Here is a 23,258-nt window from a genome sequence, read left to right as displayed (position 1 = left end):
TTGTTCTTCTTGACACTGAAGATAGTTCTAAGTGACATTGGCTTTCCATTTTTAACATTTCCATCAACGCTTCTTTCCCTTTTTTTTCCACACCTGCCTTCAACTTTTACACAAAAGTGGACAACACTGGAAGACAAAATCCAAGGTCTTAGACAAACTATGACTTTCTGCTTTAGCTGTGCACATCTGCCGCATCAACCTGATATCTCCCAAATATTTTTTTCCGTGTAAAAAGGAGAGATAAAGATGCTAAGAATATGACAAAGTTGTCTGAAGGCGCAATATATCTTCAGACAGATGTTTAAAATATAGGACAAAATGTAACCAAATATAAAGTGAACGTTGGAGCATCCTGATATTTATGGATCCCTCTATCTGCATCGTTCTTGTAGGATTTGGTATGGTTTATGTTTATACCGGAGACTATAGTAATTGATTATCCTTACGAATGTGTTGCAGGCCGCATTTATTTTCTGTAACATTAATGACACACATTATCTATTGGTTGTCAGCTCCTCCATGTCCTGTACGATGTAGATGGCGGAATGTCTTGCTTACAATCTATCATCTACATTCCCCCTGGCATGACATACAAGCTGTCATTGGCTCCCTCTGATCTTCCAGTGCACATGGTCAGGTGTACGGATGACACACACAGGGTCATGCGCTTCTTTCCCAGCATAGCCACCAAGGGGTTAAACCAATATAATCAGGACCACAAGAGTCACCTGCAAACAAGGAGATATTGCTTATTCTCTGATATATAATTTAATTGGAAAATAACCAAATGTGTACCTATATTTGATGTGACCCTAATTATTTCTACCCCAGAAAACCCTTTCAAAACATATTCAAGGAAACTCTGTATAACATAGATGACTGCCTTGAGGTAATACATACTCAGCTCCCTGGAGAGGAACAGGTTGATGCTTGAATCATATTTTTAGATATACCCATTGGTTTTATACTATGTACAATCTGCTCAACTCCTCCTGCTCTATAACATGCTGCATACAAATAAGATACTGGGGGTCATTTACTAAGGGCCCGATTTGCGTTTTCCCGACGTTTCCCCCAAATATTTCCGATTTGCACGCGATCGGATTGTGGCGCATCGGCGCCGGCATGCACACGACGGAAATGGGGGGGTGTGGCCGAACAAAAACCCGACGGATTCGGAAAAACCACCGCATTTTTTTAAAAAAATGCACTTACCTTCACTCAGCCCGGCTCGGTGTATTCCAGTGCGTTCCGATGCTCTTCAGCGCAGCAGCGCCACCTGGTGGACGTCGGAGGAACTACCTCATTAAATCCCGGCCGGACCCGAATCCACTGCAGAGAACGCACCGCTGGACCCACTGGGCCGGGTAAGTAAATCTGCCCCACTATGTACAATCTGCTCAGCTCCTCCTGCTCTATAACATGCTGCCTGCAGCTAGGACACTATGTACATTCTGCTCAGCTCCTCCTGCTCTATAACATGCTGCATACAGATAGAACTGTGGGGGTCATTTACTAAGGGCCTGATTTGCTTTTTCCCGACATGTTACCCGAATATTTCCGATTTGCGCCGCTTTTTCCTGAATTGCCCCGGGGGGTGTGGCGAACGAAAACCCGACGGATTCTGAAAAACCGCTGCATTTAAAAAGAAAAGTGTCGCTGTACACGCACTTACCTTCACCCAGCAATGGATCGTGGACTCCAGCGGACCTCGGCAGACTTCAGCGCAGCAGCGACACCTGGTGGACGTCGGAGGAACTGCCTTAGTGAATTGCTGGAAGACCCGAATCCACCGCAGAGAACGCGCCGCTGGATCGCGAATGGACCGGGTAAATCTGCCCCACTATGTACAATCTGCTCAGCTCCTCCTGCTCTATAACATGCTGCCTGCAGATAGGACACTATGTACAATCTACTCAGCTCCTCCTGCTCTATAACATGCTGCCTGCAGATAGGACACTATGTATAATCTGCTCAGCTCCTCCTGCTCTATAACATGCTGCCTGCAGATAGGACACTATGTACAATCTACTCTGCTCTTCCTGCTCTATAACATGCTGCCCGCAGATAGGACACTATGTACAATCTACTCAGCTCCTCCTGCTCTATAAGATGTGACATATATAGTCAGGCATAATATATGTCTCTACCTTATGTCTGGGCTTTATACTTTCTATACTCCGGGTTCGCTGCACGGGAGAAACACATTTCTGTAAAATGGCCCCATTATTTCTCCCATAAATCAGGCACACACGTTAGATGGTGACATAATGTCTCTGTTAAATTGCTCAGCCCCATTTCTTGGCAGGTCTCTTACAAAATGCCATGTTTGGTGCTGGCGTAGAGGACACAATTACGTAGCTATTAGCACGAGGGAACATTTCTTCGTTAGCCAAGACCGATTCTGGCTCCGGTTCAAGTTATCATGGCTATGGTGGAAAAATAAAGGCCAAAAATAGAAATGTATAGAACACACATGTAAAAAAACACACATAAATCAGAGGAGGAATTATTTGTCTAGGGAAGCACAAACCCAAAAGTAACATTGTAAGAAAATGACTTATAAAACAAATGATTCTCTATGGAATTGAAAAAAAAAATCGGATACTGAGAATTTCAAATATTTTTACAAATCGGGTAAGGACATTTTCTCTGCTTAACCTGAAGGGGGGGCTATTACTTCCTATTTAGATCTCATGGGGGCACAATGGAGTGAAACATGAATTACAGATTTGGGGGGGTTTATATTAATTTTCCCAAAGTATACAAAGCCCTGTATTAGACATACTGAAGATGCCTGTGACTACCACTAGATGGCACTACGAATCCTATTAAAATCAGTACCACTGTATGCAGGAAGCTCTTATGCTCCCCCTAGAGGCGGCTTCAGACAACAATTTCCTTATGATCTATTGCTATTGCTCTTTTTCAATAAAAAAGTGCTTTTTCTGCTAATATTTTGTTTGATGTTCAAAGTATTTTAGGTAAAGTTTTTAAATAAATTTCCTTATGCCTACTTTTTTTTTTATCCCTAACATAATGAACATTCTGTATTTATGAGCAGTATTCCCTTTGTGCGGGTTCCTTTGTCTTATTTGACACTCCCTCAGCAGCAGCAGCAGCATGGAGTACACTATACACCATTACTAAACAGTATTACTATGAAGCCCACACTGAAGATAGGTAGTGAAACATGTATTACAAGCGGCAGGAGTGTCTGTCCCACGTGATTTTGCCTCATTCTCTGCAACTGCTCTTCCTTCCATCTTCATAGACTTCTATGGGCAGAAGCTGTAAGCTGATCTCTCAGTAAGCTGACATTCCCTTTCTGACTGAATTCATAAGGGCAACTAACAATAAATCCCCCAAACTTTTTGTGCCCCATTAATCATTACAAAAAGTCACATTTCTTTTTGAGACTATAAAACATTTACATATACCGTAGACAAGAGCGTTATTCATTTTTATTGTATTTTTTGCCATATCTAAAGGGGTTGCCTTGCTAAAGTGAATATCATTTTTTTTAAATGGCTTAATTTGGGACTCATAACTTGCCAAAATATTACTCACCTATCCCTGGGTCAGTGCTACTCTAGTCTAGGTGCACCCTGGGCCTCCTCAGTACTCACCTGCCTGGTATCACCCAACACACAGGAAATACTAAGAGATATCCTCTCAGCCAATCAGAAGCCTTAGCAGATTTGTAACATGCCCCAGACAGTGATTGGCTTAGTGTCTACTCCATCAGTTTTCAGGTGCAACAGGGGAACGGGAAGAGGTGAGTATTGTTCTGGATCTTAATTTAAAACTATTATTAAAATATTTTCATTCAAAAATGGGAATGGGGGGCACTTGTATATTACTATAAAAGACGATAAGGCTGATATATCACGCCGTGTGTGCCAGTTTTTATATTTTGGGGCAGAAATAAAGTAACAAAATTTGTAACTTCTTAGCCCTTTTGCCCCACACAAAAAAGAAATTGTGCGCGGAACGAGGCGGGTCAGTACGGAAATCATCTGGCAAGCCGAATTTACTATAGCCCAGTTCAGGTTAAAGAACATCTACCACCAGGATTAAGGATTGGAAACAAAAACACACTGACATACTGGTGTGCACACCTTCTGGTAAGATCTGCTGTTATTTTAGCTTCCTATGCCATTGTTTTAAGAAAAAAAGGCTTTAAAAATTATGCAAATGAGCTCCATAGATGTTAATGGAGCCTGGAGCCCCTCAGGCTCATTTGCATACATTTGAAACTCTTTTTAGATAAAAACAAGGGAATAAGAAGCTAAAATAAGAGCAGATCCTGCCAGAGGGGGGCACACACCAGTACTTCAGTTTGTTTGGTTTATAATCCTTAATCCTGGTGGTAGATGTTCTTTAAAGCTGATCCCTACATTAGGTCAGATCTTGTATTTATTTCAATTCCAACGCAAGAAACTTGTGGTAATTCCAAAATTCTGCTTCCTGTGCAGCGAGGGTTAAGACTGGAATACTTACCTATTTACTTACCTTGTTACTCCACTGTACCTCCCGGTAGTCTTTGTTTACCAGCTTCAGTGGTGACATTACATTGTCACATGTGACTGCTGCAGCCAATCACTAGCCTCTGCTTTGTTACACTCAATCTATTGATCGGCTACAGAGATAACATGTCATCACTATTGGACCACACCCCTGAGGAGCTTTGGAGCTTCTGTGCAGGGGTGGTCTAGTGGTTATAATATTTTCTAATTTTTATGTTGTTAACTTGGCGACATCTTTAAAGGAAATCTACCAGCTGGATGAAGGATTGTAAACCAAGCACACTTACATGCTGGCGTGTGCCCCCTCTGGCAGGATACATTCTCCTTTTAGCTTTTTATGCCCTTGTGTTCACAAAATAAAAAGGCTTTAACAATTATGCAAATTAGCCTGCGTGGTTCCGGACTCATGTTAACAGCTATGGAGCCCGGAGCCCCTCAGGCTAATTTTCCTGATTTTTAAAAGCTTTTTTTTTGGAGAAAACAAGGGCATATGAAGCTAAAAGAAGGGGGAAGGTGCACATCAGTATGTAAGTGTGCTTGGTTTACAATCCTTCATCCCGGTGGTAAATTTCCTTTAATTCCTTTTTTTAAAGGGAACCTGCATATAAAATCACAGTACTAAAAATTATTGGGTTTAAAGGGATAAAACATAATTCATAATGGGGCAGATTTACTTACCCGGTCCGTTCGCGATCCAGCGGCGTGTTCTCTGCACTGGATTCGGGTCCAGCCGGGATTCATCAAAGCAGTTTCTCCGACGTCCACCAGGTGGCGCTGCTGCGCTGAAGTCCGCTGGAATGCCTCAAAATACACCGGCCTATCCAGGATAAGGGTGAGTGAAATTTTCGCGACACAATTTTTTTTTTAAATGCGGCAGTTTTTCCGAATACGTCGGGTTTTCGTTCGGCCACGCCCCCCGATTTCCGTCGCGTGCATACCGGCGCCGATGCGCCAAATTCCGATTGCGTGCGCCAAAAACCCGGGGCAATTCAGGTACAATCGGCGCAAATCGGAAATATTCGGGTAACACGTCGGGAAAACGCGAATCGGGCCCTTAGTAAATGACCCCCAATGTCTTTACTAGTTCCCCTTTAAATCTCCAGGTTATTTCTGTCTGATTTGGAGTCCTGCCTGTTGGGAGCTCAGCGTACACATGGACAATAAGTGACAGTCTGAGTTTTATTTCTAGAGAAGACATGTTGACAAAGTGAAAAGGTACTTGAAGCCAGCTGCTCTCCGGAGAGATTTCTCACAGGCCGGCAAAGGGCAACTCTCTGAACGGAGGTCACTTTACAATAATTAAGGGCAGGATAAAGAGATTGTTTCTGCCACCGGTAATGCCAGGTGATTGAATGGCTTCTTTAGGACTTTATTAACACATTTTGTGCTTTCCTCACAGATTCTTAAAAATAACAACAACATTAGGATTATAAAAGGTTAAAAACAACAACATGTATAATAGCAAAAGGGGCAATTACTAACAATGAAAAACATTATGGGTCACACTAACTTACCCGGTCCCCGGAGTTCACAGAAAGCGCATTGTCTGGCGATGATCCACTGTGCCGCGATTCACTAAGATTGTGCGCCCGATATCCTGCATGTGTCGCTTCCCCGCTCAGGTCCGACGGAGTTCACCTTCTTCTTCTCGGTGCATGTAAGTGCATTGTCCTGCGACACAATTTGAAAGTTAAATCCCACAGTCAGTCCAAATCAGTCGGATCGTCCAACGGCCAGAATATCCCATGAAAGTGCGGCCGCGGGACCTTAGTAAATAGGCCCCTATGTATTAAAACACATAAAATGGGGCTCATTTACTAAGGCTCCGAATCGTGCATTTTCATCGGGTCTCCAGAATATTTCCTATTTGCGCCGATCTGATTGTGGCGCATCGGCGCTGGCTTTCACACAACAGAAATCAGGGGGGGGGAGGAGGGTGGCCGTCGGAAAACCCAAGGAATTTGGAAAAACGCGGAATTTAAAAAAAAAAATGTGTCGCAAGATCAGCACTTACATATACCGGGACAATTTAGGTGAACTCTAGCGGACTTCAGCGCAGCAGCAACACTTGGTGGATATCGGGCGCATGACCTTAGTGAATCCCGGCAGACCCGAATCCTCGTCGGAGAACGCGCCGCTGGATCGCAACTGGACCGGGTAAGTAAATGTGCCTCTATGTATGCATCAAGGTGGTTGTAACAATCCACCAGGATCAAAATTCATCATAATTTACCCGAGAACCTATTGAAGATTTTTAAAGATTGAGCCATTTCTTTTCACAATTGAAGAGAACCTATCAAAAGTTTAGTCCATAAAAAGCATCAGGCAGTGTTATGTATTGGCCCTGGAGATCTGTGTAATTATACCTTTGTGTAGGTTGTTAGTAGTGACAGGACTGTGAAAAGGACTGCAGGTCTGCGAGGGCTCTGGGCAGAGTCTTTCAGCCTGAAGAGCTTTCTGCTCTCTGCACTGTGCTGCTCCATAGCCCCTCCCATCTGCTAAGAGTAGTAAGTGTATCAGGATTTTGATTGGCCACTCAGTCCAGAGGGAAGGGGGCATGCAACAGTTCATTGCAAAGAGCAGGAAGCTCTTCAGGCTGAAAGGCCCTTTCACAGTACTTACAGGAGCTGCAAACCTGTATTAATATGAATATCGTTATCTGGTCACCTGGAGGCTTTTTTTCCAGCTCCCTCATATATCCTATAGAGAATAGTGTACACATTGCCAAAGAAATTTTATAGTAAAACTGGCTTTTTCTGAAAAAATTGAAGTTAGATTAAAGATTGCCTTTCTGTATACAGAGCTGTGTCCCATGGGAGTGGTCAGTGAGGAGCGGGGCAGACATGTATGATGCCCTGAGGGGGGAAACAATGGAGGGGGAGGAGATATGGGGGACATGGGAGTGGCCAGTGAGGAGCGGGGAAGACATGAATGACGTCCTAAAGGGGGGTCGCAACCAGGGAGTGGGGACATGGGAGTGGCCAGTGAGGCACAGGGCAGATAAGTATGACGTCCTGAGGGAGAAGCAACGGGGAGGAGATATGTGGGACATGGGTGTGGCCAGTGAGGAGCGGGGCAGACATGAATGATGTCCTGAAGGGGGGTCGCAACCAGGGAGGGGGACATGGGAGTGGCCACTGAGGGGCGGGGCAGAAATATATGATGTCCAAAGGGGGGAAGCGACCAGGGAGGAGGGACACGGGAGTTTTTTTTAAAATTTGAAATCAATGCATGACGAAGAGGTTTCCCGAGGTTGTCGGGTACCACTGCTCACTCCTATGTCCCCCGTATTTCCCCATCACTTCCCCCATTGGGAATTCTGCCCCGCTCCTCTCTGGCCACTCCCATGGAACTAGGGACACAGCTCTGCAAAAAAAAAAAAAAAGCTAGTTTTATTTTAAAATCTCTTTGGCAATGTGCACACTATTCTTTATGGGGACATGGGGGAGCCAGAAAAAGGGCTCCTAATGACAGGTTCCCTTTAACTTCACAGCCCTGCTGCTACTTACTCCACAGACAAAGGTAGGATAACACTGATATTCAGGGATTCTACCTTGCACTGTTTGCAGTATATTTTGTTCAGATTTCCTTTAATATGACATGACACCTATATATTTAATTACACATTTGTTGGATTTTTTTCTCCCACAGAAACAGAGCCGCTCTTTTCTATAGGTAATGGTCCAGTATCGATTATTGCCGTCCAGCCGTTAACCTTATTCAGGTGCCTTTAGACAAGAAATTCCCAAAACAGGCAAAAAAACAAAAACACAGAGGAGGAGATTTATCAGAAGTGTCTGAGGTAAAACTGTTCTAGTTGCCCATGGAAACCAATCAGAGTTCAGCAATTATTTTATAAACAGCTGTGGGAAAATGAAAGCTGAGATCTGATTGGTTGTCATGGGCAACCAGAACAGTTCTGCTCTAAGGGACTTCTCATAAATCCATGTGGGTTATACATAATTGTATTTATTGAATAACCTGTAACATCTGTTCACCATGTTATTAACTTAGTTTTCCATGGTTTTAAAAAAAACACAGTAAAAATGCAGCAAAAAGCCTTTGTTATAGCCTACTCCTTGTTGGCATATTCAGCCGTCCTGTGTGAGAGTCATTGCTTCTGGGCATTATATAACTTGTGAAGTTCATTTTTCAGCAGTTCTTCGCTTTGCAGCCTTGTTCTTAAACCTGCTCTTCACTATCAGGAGGTGGGTGGAGACCAAACTGCAGCGACTCCCTGATCCCCCTCCCCTCTCCATAGATATCTGTCCAACCTGACACTTCTGTGAGATTCGGTACCTCTATGATAAGAGTCAAAGTAGGTGGAGAAAGCAGCACTTACCACTGATATATTAAAAAGTTTTGTATATATATACACATACTAATTCTATACATATATGCAAGGTTTGTAAAACTGAACATTGCAGCATTTTATAGGGAACCTGTCAGCAGATTTTACCCCATTAAACTAGCAACCCCCTCAAGTAGGGGATGAAATATGTCCATTCCAATATTTTCTCTTTTATGTGAAATCTCACCCGTTTACCTATGAAAAAATCTCTTCCTAAGTCATGTGATAATTAGCAGAGAAGAGTCATATTTTGCCTCAAGTGTAGATGCTGCAGGGAGGGGGTCACTTGAGATGCCCCTATCCTTGGCTCTATAGCACTTAGAAACAGGGGGACAGATGTATCATTTAATTGCCATTTTTTTCCCCTGACGCTGGTGCTGCACTGGTTTCCATGTTTTCTGCCAAATTTTTTATTGAATTGCGCACGCTGCCAGATGTTGGCAAATGATTTGTCACTGATTTGTGCCTAAAAAGTTGCCAAAAAAGTTGCAAATACATTTCAGTCACCACCAGAAATTGCGCAAAAATGTGCGCATACAAAGCACACGATTTAACACTGGCGCAAATTGTAAGACTGAGATACATCTGCCCCATGGCGTCATATTAAAGATAAGTATCTCATCTTTCAGATCTACAGAATCTGGGATGTGATCTGAAAGATGAGATTCTTATCTATAATATGATAGCAAAAGCATGGTTCTAGGTAGAAACAGAGATAGAGCAGTAGTATCCCAATCTAAACTTGACTCATCTCAAACAAACATGACTCTTCTCTGCTCATTTTAACTTTGGGAAATAATTTTTTTATATGTAGAAAAAAAAGGGATTCACATTTCATCCTCTATCTGAGGGGCCTGCTAGTTTATTAGAGTAAAATATTGTGACAAGTTCCCTTAAACCATTATAAATAATAATAATAATAATCCCTTTATTTATATAGCGCACACATATTCCGCAGAGCTGCACAGAGCTTGATAGATCAGTTCCTATGCCCAATGGGGCTCACAATCTAATCAACCGACCAGTATGTTTCGGAGTGTGGGAGGAAACCAGAGGACCAAGAGGAAGCCCATACAAATATGGAGAGAACATACAAACTCTTTGCAAACTCGTCACCTGCATGTTGACCCCGGGACTTGAACCCATATAAATATGCAAATATTTTACTGTCAAGTTCTTCAAAGAGTTTGTATATTCTCTCTGTGTTTGAGTGGGTTTCCTCTGGGTCCTCCGGTTTCCTCCCACACTCCAAAACATACTGCTAGGCTGATTAGATTGTGAGCCCCATTGGGGACAGGGACTGATTAGGCTGCGTAATCTGTGTGCGCTATACAGGCAGTCCCCGGGTTACATACAATATAGGGTCCGGAGGTTTGTTCTTAAGTTGAATTTGTATGTAAGTCGATACTGTATATTTTATAATTGTAGATCCAGACAAAAAAATTTTTGGCCCCAGTAACAATTGGAGTGTAAACATTTTTTGCTGTAATGGGATGAAGGATTATCAATAAAGCTTCATTACAGGCACCTTACAGCTGATCATTGCAGCCCGGGACTATAGTAAAGCATCCAGAGAGCTTCACCAGAGGTCAGAGGGGTCTGTCTGTAACTATGGGTTGTCTGTAAGTCGGGTGTCCTTAAGTAGGGGACCGCCTGTTTACATAAAGGAATTATTATTATTATAAATATCCCATTAAAGACAATGCAGACAGCTCCTCCTAGTGGTCGGTGCAACTTCAGGCGACATCCCAAATTAGATTAATGTAACTTTATTACTTACTCTAATGAGTACAAAGCATAAAACACATCATGGTTTATATGTTATTCCACTTATTATGATAATATTTGTATTATTGTGACTATTATTACCCCCTCATTGCGTCTTTCGGTCACGTCCACTGTCAGTCGCATCATACGTTGAATACTGAGACTTATAAAAAGATAAATCAGGACGGACGCTTTAATGGGAACCTAGTTGGCAGACCTTGTGATAAGCCTGCCCTGTTTTATTGATCAAGGTCAGACCTAATTTATTTACTCGCCGGGTTACACTACGTCGCATGCATTGCAAGTAATTAATAGTATATTTACCCCGGCAATCACTACTATATATTCTCACTTGTTAGACTCTATAGATTTACTGTCACGCCGGGAGGCCGGCAAAATTATTTTTCTCATATCCGGGTGTTATTTTATTTTTATGGTTAAAAACGAGGTTATTGCATCCAAACAAAAAAAAAAAAAAAAATTGTAATAGAGAACCGTAGCCTTTATGTATTCTCTATGTGATGTAGTATTATTGCGCTCCATTGTCAGCGTGCCGCTCGCTCCGCCGCGCAGGAAATGTGACATTTATGGCTCAACCTTATCTGCCCTTTCTGCGGTTCAAAAACCTCGAGTCACATCTAATCTGTTGGCTTGTGATGCCCTTCGCCCGCATGGCATGGCTCTCTCTTAAAACATTATCCAGCTATCTTATACAGATGGCGTTTCGATGCTTAAAGGGGACCTATCACTACTTCCAAAAACTTTGACTCTTTGCATCAGTTTTTAGGCGTTGCTCTGCTGATTCCTGCACAGTTAGAATTTTTTCTCTAGCCTCCACCATTCCTTTATTTTTGGCACTCAATATAATAATAATAATAAATCCATTATTTATATAGCACACACAGATTACACAGCACTGCATAGAACTTGCCAAATCAGTCCCTGTCCCCAATGGGGCTCACAATCTAATCAACCTACCAGTATGTTTTTGGAGTGTGGGAGGAAACCGGTGGAAACCCACGCAAACATGGAGAGAACATACAAACTATTTGCAGATGTTGACCTGGATGGGACTAGAACCCAAATCCCCAGCGCTGCAAGGCTGTAGTGCTAACCACTAAGCCACCATGCTACTCATTTAACACAATTCTGACCAAATTACCTTATATTTCAAGCAGAATGCGGCTGGTGGTTTCTAGACGACATCTGAATGATGCAAAATCCACAGTATGAACCAGCCTTAAAGGGACAGATTTTTCCCCACTATACTATCAGCCTCTTCAGTTCAGGCATGAAATGTCCTTTCTACAGTTCCCTTCCTCATGTAAAATCTCATCCCTTTACCTATAAAAAAAATAGTTTCCAAAGTCACATGTAAAGTCCAAAGTAAATTTATTGCCCGAGATGAGTCACTGAAGTTGTAGCATCATTTCAGACACCCCTATCTTCACATCTACATTTTAATTCTTTTGTGATAATATTTAAGATGAGAATCTCATCTTTCAAATCACATCAGACTTGTGGTTCTGTGATCTATGGAACTGCCACTAAGAGAGTTAAAGGGGGTTTCCAGGCTGACCTATCCTTAGAATAGGTTCTCTAACATCAGCTGAGTGGGGGCATCTAAAACTCGGGACCTGGACCACCAGCTGCAGGCTGGTTCCCAACAGAGGGAACGGAGTTGGAAGTTCGGCTCCATTCTATGTTTAGTGGTCGGTTTTAGGAATTGAAAAGGAGTTCACTTGTACCTTAAAGGGTAGGCTACTGCACTGAGAATGTAGCTGGACTTCCAGGTCCATTCTATGTGCCAAATCTGCAACCAGGAGCTGTTGATGGGATCCCAATGATCCAACCCACAACAATTTGATATTGCTGCTCTATCCTATGGATAAGTCATCACTATCACAAGCCTGGGTAACCCCTTTAAGTAAATAGACCTGTGTATCATGTAGCTATATGATCAAAATTTGATTCACAGGGGTAGCAATTTAGAGACAGAATTACATAAGCGGCAGTATAAGAAAATCTTATGGAAGCAGCGCTGCAGTGTAAAGCATGTAGAGGGACAGAGCTGAAGGCTAAGTTAAGGCAGGAGCTTTTATATTATAGTCAATGATCATTGCAACAGTACATTTACGGTTTACGTTTATGGTCACTATGTGCGTCATAATTGCATAATTAACAGGCACAGGCTAACTTCCCACTCTGATGTAGCTTCACAGGCTGTTACACTGTCTCCCCCTACCCCCTGCTATGTCGACACCTCCCCCTCCCTCTGCCTGCTGTAATCTTACACAGTGGGAGGGGAGAAGTGCTGCTGCACAGTGCAACATCACTTAGGGCATCTGGTAACGCCCTCCCTCGAGCCCTTCTGGCTCATTAGCATAATTTTAAAAGTTGATTTTAAAAGAAAGGAGGCCATGGATAACAAATATAAAAAGGTCACGGTGCCTGGATCTATGAGGAAGTGTCCCTGATATATCTTGATGGATTTCGGTGGTTCACGTGGCTAAACTGCAATACCAGGCAAAGCCCATGGACCTAGATGGCGCTGTTTTTCTAAATCTATACGTCTTTACCTACAGAAATACAGAAAAAATGAAGATGTACATATGCATATATGTATATATGTATAGACACATCTCCACTGCGGTTTCTAAACTTCCAGAAGATTATCCTAGGAGTACGACTCTACCAGCATATTGTTCCCATCCGCTAATAATGGTATAAATTTGCATACTATATGATATCATCATATTATCCCTGTGGTGATCGTCTATCGAAGACGGTTGGAAAATTACATTTTCACCGCAGTGCGTGATCATTAGCCGCTTCCATCTTATCCTGCACATCGAAGCGTGCGACGCGACCATCTGAAGTTTTATTTTATTATTTAATAAGCTATTGTGTGTTGTTATTTTATTACACTGGATGTTAATATCTTATGTGTGAGGAGAAGATATCATTTCTGCCGTGACACTTTCTTTGCTCGGAGACGCGCCATAAACGGAGCAGAAACAGTAGAAAGGTAGCAGGAGGGCGCAGTCGAATGGAATTGTCAAATGTAGCAATTTTCTTCGATTATAAAACCACTTGTATTGTATTTCCATGTAATTGTAGTATATTAATAGTTATTCCTATATAACTAGATACTTAGACGCTCTCCTGTTGCTTTTTCCCCTCTGTTATGTGATATCAGTCAAAGTTGCAGCACGGTTTACCTTCACTTTACTTCTAAATAGTTATTACTATCAAACTAGATTCATAGACGCCCTCTTGTTGCTTTTTCCCCTCTGTTATGTGATATCAGTCAAAGTTGCAGCACGGTTTACCTTCACTTTGCTTCTAAATAGTTATCATTATCTAACTAGATACATAGACGTCCTCCTGTTGCTTTTTCCTCTCTGTTACGTAAATTAAGACAAAGTTGCAGCGCGGTTTACCTTCACTTTGCTTCTAAATAGTTATTACTATCTAACTAGATTCATAGACGCCCTCTTGTTGCTTTTCCCCCTCTGTTATGTGATAGCAGTCAAAGTTGCAGCACGGTTTACCTTCACTTTGCTTCTAAATAGTTATCATTATCTAACTAGATACTTAGACGCTCTCCTGTTGCTTTTTCCTCTCTGTTACGTAAATTAAGACAAAGTTGCAGCACGGTTTACCTTCACTTTGCTTCTAAATAGTTATCGCTATATAAATAGATACATAGACGTCCTCCTGTTGCTTTTTCCCCTCTCTTATGTAATATCAGTCAAAGTTGCAGCACGGTTTACCTTCATTTTGCTTCTAAATAGTTATTACTATCTAACTAGATTCATAGACGCCCCCCTGTTGCTTTTTCCCCTCTGTTATGTGATATCAGTCAAAGTTGCAGCACGGTTTACCTTCACTTTGCTTCTAAACAGTTATCACTATATAAATAGATACATAGACGTCCTCCTGTTGCTTTTTCCTCTCTGTTATGTAAATTAAAACAAAGTTGCAGCACGGTTTACCTCCACTTTGCTTCTAAATAGTTATTACTATCTAACAAGATTCATAGACTTTCTCCTGTTGCTTTTTCCCCTCTGTTATGTGATATCAGTCAAAGTTGCAGCACGGTTAACCTTTACTTTTCGCAAGGCTTCTAAATGTCCTTTCAAGCTAGAGCTGTCTTTTTTTGTGCAGTCCTTAGCACACAATATGAGGAATATCTCCCCACTTCTGTCATCAGATACTGAGACACCTTCCTGTTACTTGTTTTTCCTCTTTTATGTGATATTAGTTAAAGTTGCAGCATGGTCTAACTTGACCAGGAGCAACGCTTTATATTGCTGTTGTAACCAGTATCTACATTTTTTTGTCATGCTAGGGCCACTTTTTGTGCTTCCCGTAGCACCTAATATCAAGTTTAGCCCCTACCTACATCCTTCATGAGATACTGAGACACCCTCATGTTACTTTGATTCCTCTTTTGTTTGATATCCAGTCAAAGTTGCAGTATAGCTTACTTTCACCTGGAGCAAAGCTTTATATTGCTGTCGTAACTGGTATCTAAATTTGCTGCTATGCTAGAGCTGCCTTTTTGTGCTCCTCTTAACTCCCAATATCAGGCATATGCCCCTCCTTCCTTTAACAGAAACTGAGACACCACCCAATCTTCTCAGTTCATAAAACAACTTGTAAATTTACTGTCAAGCTAGATCAGACTATAACTGCCTCGCTGCATCAGGCCTATGCCCCTCTGTCCTTCATCAGATACTGAGAAGTCCTCCTATTCAATAGGACCTATTGCATCTTCCCTGTTCTATTTAATTTCCTGTCAAAGTTGCAGCATGGTTCACCTTTACTTGGAGCAAAGTTTACATTGCTGTTATAATCCAAACTTTGCTGTCACACTATAGTGGTCTTTTTCTTCCTCCTGTAGCAGCAAATGGAGCACATTTACTTACCCCGGTCCTGTTGCGATCACCGAGGTGCGTTGTCTGACGAGAAAGAAGTCCGGCACGATTCACTAAGATAGTGCGCCCGATATCCTGCATGTGTCGCTTCCCCGCTGAGGTCCGCTGGAGTTCACCTTCTTCTTCCCGATTCATGTAAGTGCTTGATCTTGCGACACAATTTGAATTTTAAATCCTGCGCTTAGTCCGAATCAGTCGCGTTGTCTGACGGCCACGCCCCCCAATTTGTGTCGCATGAAAGTCGTCGCCAAAATCCGATTGTGTGTGCCACAAACCGCTGTTAAATGCAGCGCAAGATCGGAAATAGTCATGAAACCCGACGGAAATGCAGTGTGCGGACCCTTCATCAGGCATTTGCTCTCTATCGTTTGCCAAATATTGAGATACCCTCCTGTTCCTCTTTTATGTGAGATCCAATTAAAGTTGCAAGTCGGTTTACCTTCACTTGCAGCAAGACTTTATAAGGTTGTTAAATCTCTGTATCTGAATTTCCTGAAGCCAGAGCATCCTGTCTTTGCTACCAATATTGGGTATTTGCCCCTCCTTCCTTCATCAAACGCCCTCCTGTTACTTTTTTCCCGCTTTTAGGTGTTTTCTAGTCAAAGTTGCAGCATGGTTTAACTCCAAGTAGACCAAAGTTTTAATTTGCTGTTGCAACCCTGTATCTAGATTTCCTGGCTGCAGGTGCCGCCCTTGTCACCCAGTACTCAGACATATGCTATACCAGACTTCCCCCATATCTATGCCCCTCTTTTATGTTGTGTAGAATTGGGGAAGGGAAGGGGGGGGCAAAAAGTAACGTAAGTCACCATAAGGCCATGTTAGCAATATGCAATGAAGTGCTTGGGCGTATGGAAAGGCAGATGCCCGCAAAGTATCAATATTGACTAGTTTATTGATTGGGCAGTGCTATTCAGACAACCATCTGGCGGTATTATGCAGGATACTGGGCAGTCAGTCCTCACTGAGACCCCTTGTCCTATCAGTGTAGGACCCTCATTGACCACTGATACTTCCACCCCACACCAACTATTATAACAGGTATGGCACAGGTACTAATAACATTATAGCATCATGAACTGGGAGGAGCCTGGGTTACTCAGGGCCCCACCCCCTTACAGTGTAATAGATGTTCTATTAATGAGAGGTTAATTTTATAACAATAATGTATATCTATATACTGAATATTGAATATGTTGGAAAAAAGAAAAGACAATTCAAAAAATTAGATCCTGAGGGACTACGACTGCAGGGGGCAGTATTTATGTACTGCTACGGAGCGGCCAGTATGGATAATATAGGTGGAATCATTTCTTTGAGCATACTTTAAAGCAGCTTTCTTCACTGATTTGCATCTAATAATAGACAGAACTCCAAGGGCAGCAGGTGTAACAGCATCACCACTGTCTGCCTTATACGTGTAGTGACACCACTGTATGCATTGTCCTTAGTTCACAGTCCTGCTGCTACTAACACACACAAAGCTTTTTATTGGTCAAAACTGCTTTAGGGGCTCCTGCAACTTTTTTCTTTTCCTTTTAACTTGGCAATATATTTTTTTATGACCATCTTTAGTATTTGGCTCTTTCACTGCTTAAATATTATTATTACTTTAATAATAAATGAAGGAGCACATTTATCATATGCTGCCGCTAATTGCGTATTATGTGGCCCTGATTAGATCTATCCATCATCTCTATCTATATCTATCTATCTATCTATCGCTCCATCTATCTATCTATCTATCTATCTCATATCTATCTATTCAATATCTATCTATTATCTATCTATTATCTATCTATATATCTATCTATCTATGTCATCTATCTATCTATCTATCTATCTATCTCATATCTATCTATCTATCTATTATCTATCTCATATATCTATCTATCTCATATCTATCTATCTCATATCTATCTATCTATCTATCTATCTCATATCTATCTATCTATCTATCTATCTCATATCTATCTTTCTATCTATCTATCTCATATCTATCTATCTATCTATCCATCTATCACCTATCTCATATCTATCTTTCTTTCTATCTATCTATCTATCTATCTATCTATCTATCTATCTATCTATCCATCTATCTCACATCTATCTATCTCATATCTATCTATCTATCTATCCATCTATCTATCTCATATCTATCTATCTATCTATCTATCTATCTCATATCAATCTATCTCCTATCTATCTATCTATCTATCTATCTATCTATCTATTTCATATGACTGTTTGTACTTTGTAATGTAGTATTTTATTTGTATATGTCCCCCATGATTTGTAAAGCGCTACGGAATATGATGCCGCTATATAAATAAAGATTATTATAATCACAAAAAAGGTAAGCAGCACTACAAAAAAAATTGCGATAAAGAAATGTGGTGCTCTTTATTCCATAGCAATCAATGGAGTGAGCGCGGGCTATAGGTAGATCACAGACGAGGGGCAAGAATGCCCTCCGCCTCCCCACACTACTACTGGGCACAGCCCTATTCACTCCCCTCCTGTTCCAGGAATTTCTGACTACCCAAAGGTTGTACACCAGAAAACTGTCATAGAAGCGCTGATATATCTGCCCCCATCCACTAAGAATGAAGGGGGGAGTTCACAGAGTGTGATCGACAAATTAATGGTGTCTAAGCATTGAAATAGGCGCGTGTCCATCTATGAGTACGTGTCCCTGGTTCATGATGATGATATTTCTCTCCCCCTATGTTTCCCATGTGCCTTTACAGCCTGGTGAATAATCCCTGAATATTCATTAAGTGATTCAGCATTCCTGCTACTTACTTTTGTACTTTGTGTAGACTCTCGGTGCTTCTTTGTTTACACCTCTGAGCTCTGCTGAAGAGGAGAAGCTGTAGCAGGAGAGTATGACTCCCCTTTTCCTGTGTCTGACAGTGCGGACAGACTGGGAAAAGAGAGACACAGTGGGTAACGCCATGAGGACGGCCTAGAACAGTGAAAGAGAGGAAGCTGTGTATACTGGAGTGCAGCGTGGGAAACAGGGAAAGGCTGCAGCTCTCAAAGGAGACAAAGACACAGGTCTAATGGAAGAGATTTATTGAAAAGTTTCAAATTTTCTCTAATTTTCAATTACGCAGTGCTCAAAAAGTTGAAGGTCAGTTTGCAACTTTTACATTTTTTGCCAGTTTAATAACAAAAGGCAACAATAAAAACTCCTACCACATTTTTTCTCTGTAAAGCTGGGACAATCACTTTTTAAAAAAAAAAATTTTGAAAAGTATTGTGAAAAAAAAAATACTTACACAATGATAAAGGGACATGATTATTAAGGGGCGAAAGTTAAGGTATTACAGCACTAAAGGATTTCAAAAAGTTCCAAAACTGTTTACCAATTTTTTTTTTTTTGGCAGTTTAATGATTAAAGGGGGTAATAATTCTAAAAATTCTTCCCATCATGGTTTTTTGGGGAGGGGAGAATCTGTGACAATCCCTTTAAGAAAATTAAACGAAAAAAAAGATCATATTTCATGATCTTAATTGGCCAATTTCTTTTTATATATAAGCAGTTTTATAAAATTGGGAACTTTTTATTTCCCAGTTTAACGGCAAGAAGAAAAATTAAAGAGTCTTTCCATTCATTTTTTTCTTAAGTCCAGGAGAATCCCTTTATTATTTTATAGGATGTGGTAGGTAGAAACAACCGAACTGAAAGGACTTTGTTGGCTACATATGGCAATTGTAAGATGTGATTGGCAGATGCCACATTCTGTGTGGTGTGAATTGTATCCATATAATATTGTCCATTTAACAATGTTTTAATTTATATGAGTGATAAAGCAGGAAGCGCTGTTTCTGGAATAGTAAGAGCAGGGCACAGGGGTGGCAGGATGATAGTGTAAGAGCAGGGCACAGGAGGTGGCAGGATGATAGTGTAAGAGCAGGGCACAGGGGGTGGCAGGATGATAGTGTAAGAGCAGGGCACAGGGGGTGGCAGGATGATAGTGTAAGAGCAGAGCACAGGGGGTGGCAGGATGATAGTGTAAGAGCAGGGCACAGGGGGTGGCAGGATGATAGTGTAAGAGCAGGGCACAGGGGGTGGCAGGATGATAGTGTAAGAGCAGGGCACAGGGGGTGGCAGGATGATAGTGAAAGAGCAGGGCACATGAGGTGCCAGGATGATAGTGTAAGAGCAGGGCACAGGGGGTGGCAGGATGATAGTGTAAGAGCAGGGCACAGGAGGTGGCAGGATGATAGTGAAAGAGCAGGGCACAGGAGGTGCCAGGATGATAGTGTAAGAGCAGGGCACATGGTGGCGGGATGATAGTGTAATAGCAGGACACAGGGGGTGGCAGGATGATAGTGTAAGAGCAGGGCACAGGGGGTGGCAGGATGATAGTGTAAGAGCAGGACACAGGGGGTGGCAGGATGATAGTGTGAGAGCAGGGACCAGGGGGTGGCAGGATGATAGTGAAAGAGCAGGGCACAGGAGGTGCCAGGATGATAGTGTAAGAGCAGGGCACAGGGGGTGGCAGGATGATAGTGTAAGAACAGGGCACAGGAGGTGGCAGGATGATAGTGTAAGAGCAGGGCACAGGAGGTGGCAGGATGATAGTTTAAGAACAGGGCACAGGAGGTGCCAGGATGATAGTGTAAGAGCAGGGCACAGGAGGTGGCAGGATGATAGTGTAAGAGCAGGGCACAGGGGGTGGCAGGATGATAGTGAAAGAGCAGGGCACAGGAGGTGCCAGGATGATAGTGTAAGAGCAGGGCACAGGGGGTGGCAGGATAATAGTGTAAGAGCAGGGCACAGGGGGTGGCAGGATGATAGTGTAAGAACAGGGCACATGAGGTGGCAGGATGATAGTGTAAGAGCAGGGCACAGGAGGTGGCAGGATGATAGTGTAAGAGCAGGGCACAGGGGGTGGCAGGATGATAGTGTAAGAGCAGGGCACAGGAGGTGGCAGGATGATAGTGTAAGAGCAGGGCACAGGGGGTGGCAGGATGATAGTGTAAGAGCAGGGCACAGGGGGTGGCAGGATGATAGTGTAAGAGCAGGGCACAGGGGGTGGCAGGATGATAGTGTAAGAGCAGGGCACAGGGGGTGGCAGGATGATAGTGTAAGAGCAGAGCACAGGAGGTGGCAGGATGATAGTGTAAGAGCAGGGCACAGGGGGTGGCAGGATGATAGTGTAAGAGCAGGGCACAGGGGGTGGCAGGATGATAGTGTAAGAGCAGGGCACAGGGGGTGGCAGGATGATAGTGTAAGAGCAGGGCACAGGGGGTGGCAGGATGATAGTGTAAGAGCAGAGCACAGGAGGTGGCAGGATGATAGTGTAAGAGCAGGGCACAGGGGGTGGCAGGATGATAGTGTAAGAGCAGGGCACAGGGGGTGGCAGAATGTTAGCGTAAGAGCAGGGACCAGGGGGTGGCAGGATGAGAGTGTAAGAGCAGGGCACAGGGGGTGCCAGGATGATAGTGTAAGAGCAGGACACAGGGGGTGGCAGAATGATAGTGTAAGAACAGGGCACAGGGGGTGGCAGGATGATAGTGTAAGAACAGGGCACATGAGGTGGCAGGATGATAGTGTAAGAACAGGGCACAGAGGTGGCAGGATGATAGTGTAAGAGCAGGGCACAGGGGGTGGTGGGATGATAGTGTAAGAGCAGGGCACAGGGGGTGGTGGGATGATAGTGTAAGAGCAGGGCACAGGGGGTGGTGGGATGATAGTGTAAAAGCAGGGCACATGGAGTGACAGGATGATAGTGCAAGAGCAGGGCACAGGGGGTGCCAGGATGATAGTGTAAGAGCAGGGCACAGGGGTGGCAGGATGATAGTGTAAGAGCAGGGCACAGGGGTGGCAGGATGATAGTGTAAGAGCAGGGCACAGGGGGTGGCAGGATGATAGTGTAAGAGCAGGGCACAGGGGTGGCAGGATGATAGTGTAAGAGCAGGGCACAGGGGTGGCAGGATGATAGTGTAAGAGCAGGGCACAGGGGGTGGCAGGATGATAGTGTAAGAGCAGGGCACAGGGGGTGGCAGAATGTTAGCGTAAGAGCAGGGCACAGCGGGTGGAAGGATGATAGTGTGAGAGCAGGGCACAGGGGGTGGTGGGATGATAGTGTAAGAGCAGGGCACAGGGGGTGGCAGGATGATAGTGTAAGAGCAGGGCACAGGGGATGGCAGGATGATAGTGTAAGAGCAGGGCACAGGGGGTGGTGGGATGATAGTGTGAGAGCAGGGCACAGGGGGTGGCAGGATGATAGTGTAGGAGCAGGGCACAGGGGATGGCAGGATGATAGTGTAAGAGCAGGGCACAGGGGGTGGCAGGATGATAGTGTAAGAGCAGGGCACAGGGGGTGGCAGGATGATAGTGTAAGAGCAGGGCACAGGGGGTGGCAGAATGTTAGCGTAAGAGCAGGGCACAGCGGGTGGCAGGATGAAAGTGTAAGAGCAGGGCACAGGGGGTGGCAGGATGATAGTGTAAGAGCAGGGACCAGGGGGTGGCAGGATGATAGTGTAAGAGCAGGGCACAGGAGGTGCCAGGATGATAGTGTAAGAGCAGGTCATAGGGGGTGGCAAGATGATAGTGTAAGAGCAGGGCAGGGGGGGGTGGCAGGATAATAGTGTAAGAGCAGGGCACAGGGGGTGTCAGGATGAGAGTGTAAGAGCAGGGCACATGGTGGCAGGATGATAGTGTAAGAGCAGGGCACAGGGGGTGGCAGAATGTTAGCGTAAGAGCAGGGACCAGGGGGTGGCAGGATGATAGTGTAAGAGCAGGGCACAGGAGGTGCCAGGATGATAGTGTAAGAGCAGGGCACAGGAGGTGGCAGGATGATAGTGTGAGAGCAGGGCACAGGGGGTGGTGGGATGATAGTGTAAGAGCAGGGCACAGGGGGTGGTGGGATGATAGTGTAAGAGCAGGGCACAGGGGGTGGCAGGATGATAGTGAAAGAGCAGGGCACAGGGGGTGGCAGGATGATAGTGAAAGAGCAGGGCACAGGAGGTGCCAGGATGATAGTGTAAGAGCAGGGCACAGGGGGTGGCAGGATGATAGTGTAAGAGCAGGGCACAGGGGGTGGCAGGATGATAGTGTAAGAGCAGGGCACAGGGGGTGGCAGGATGATAGTGTAATAGCAGGGCACATAGTGGCAGGATGATAGTGTAAGAGCAGGGCACAGGGGGTGGCAGGATGATAGTGTAAGAGCAGGGCACAGGGGGTGGCAGGATGAGAGTGTAAGAGCAGGGCACAGGGGGTGGCAGGATGATAGTGTAAGAGCAGGGCACAGGGGGTGGCAGGATGATAGTGTAAGAGCAGAGCACAGGGGGTGGCAGGATGATAGTGTAAGAGCAGGGCACAGGGGATGGCAGGATCATAGTGTAAGAGCAGAGCACAAGGGGTGGCAGGATGAGAGTGTAAGAGCAGGGCACAGGGGTGGCAGGATGAGAGTGTAAGAGCAGGGCACAGGGGGTGGCAGGATGATAGTGTAAGAGCAGGGCACAGGGGGTGGCAGGTTGATAGTGTAGGAGCAGGGCACAGGGGATGGCAGGATGATAGTGTAAGAGCAGAGCACAGGGGGTGGCAGGATGATAGTGTAAGAGCAGAGCACAGGGGGTGGCAGGATGAAAGTGTAAGAGCAGGGCACAGGGGGTGGCAGGATGAGAGTGTAAGAGCAGGGCACAGGGGGT

At 43.9% G+C, this 23,258-nt stretch overlaps 1 long non-coding RNA gene across 3 annotated transcripts; it reads right to left on the bottom strand.

Moving 5' to 3' along the window:
• Window positions 1-600: 600 nt before the first annotated feature.
• On the bottom strand, window positions 601-11,869 carry LOC140069038 (uncharacterized). 3 transcript variants are annotated; one of them, XR_011848690.1, is made up of 3 exons: window positions 11,810-11,869; window positions 6,044-6,200; window positions 601-728 (listed from the first exon to the last, which is right to left on the bottom strand). It is a non-coding gene; the product is annotated as an uncharacterized lncRNA (long non-coding RNA). The 3 variants fall into 3 exon arrangements; XR_011848689.1 differs by lacking the exon at window positions 11,810-11,869 and adding an exon at window positions 8,245-8,326; XR_011848691.1 differs by lacking the exon at window positions 11,810-11,869 and adding an exon at window positions 8,153-8,215.
• Window positions 11,870-23,258: the final 11,389 nt, after the last annotated feature.

Source organism: Engystomops pustulosus, chromosome 7 (genome assembly GCF_040894005.1).
Source record: "Engystomops pustulosus chromosome 7, aEngPut4.maternal, whole genome shotgun sequence".
NCBI lineage: Eukaryota > Metazoa > Chordata > Amphibia > Anura > Leptodactylidae > Engystomops > Engystomops pustulosus.
This window is presented reverse-complemented; position numbering and strand designations above follow the sequence as displayed.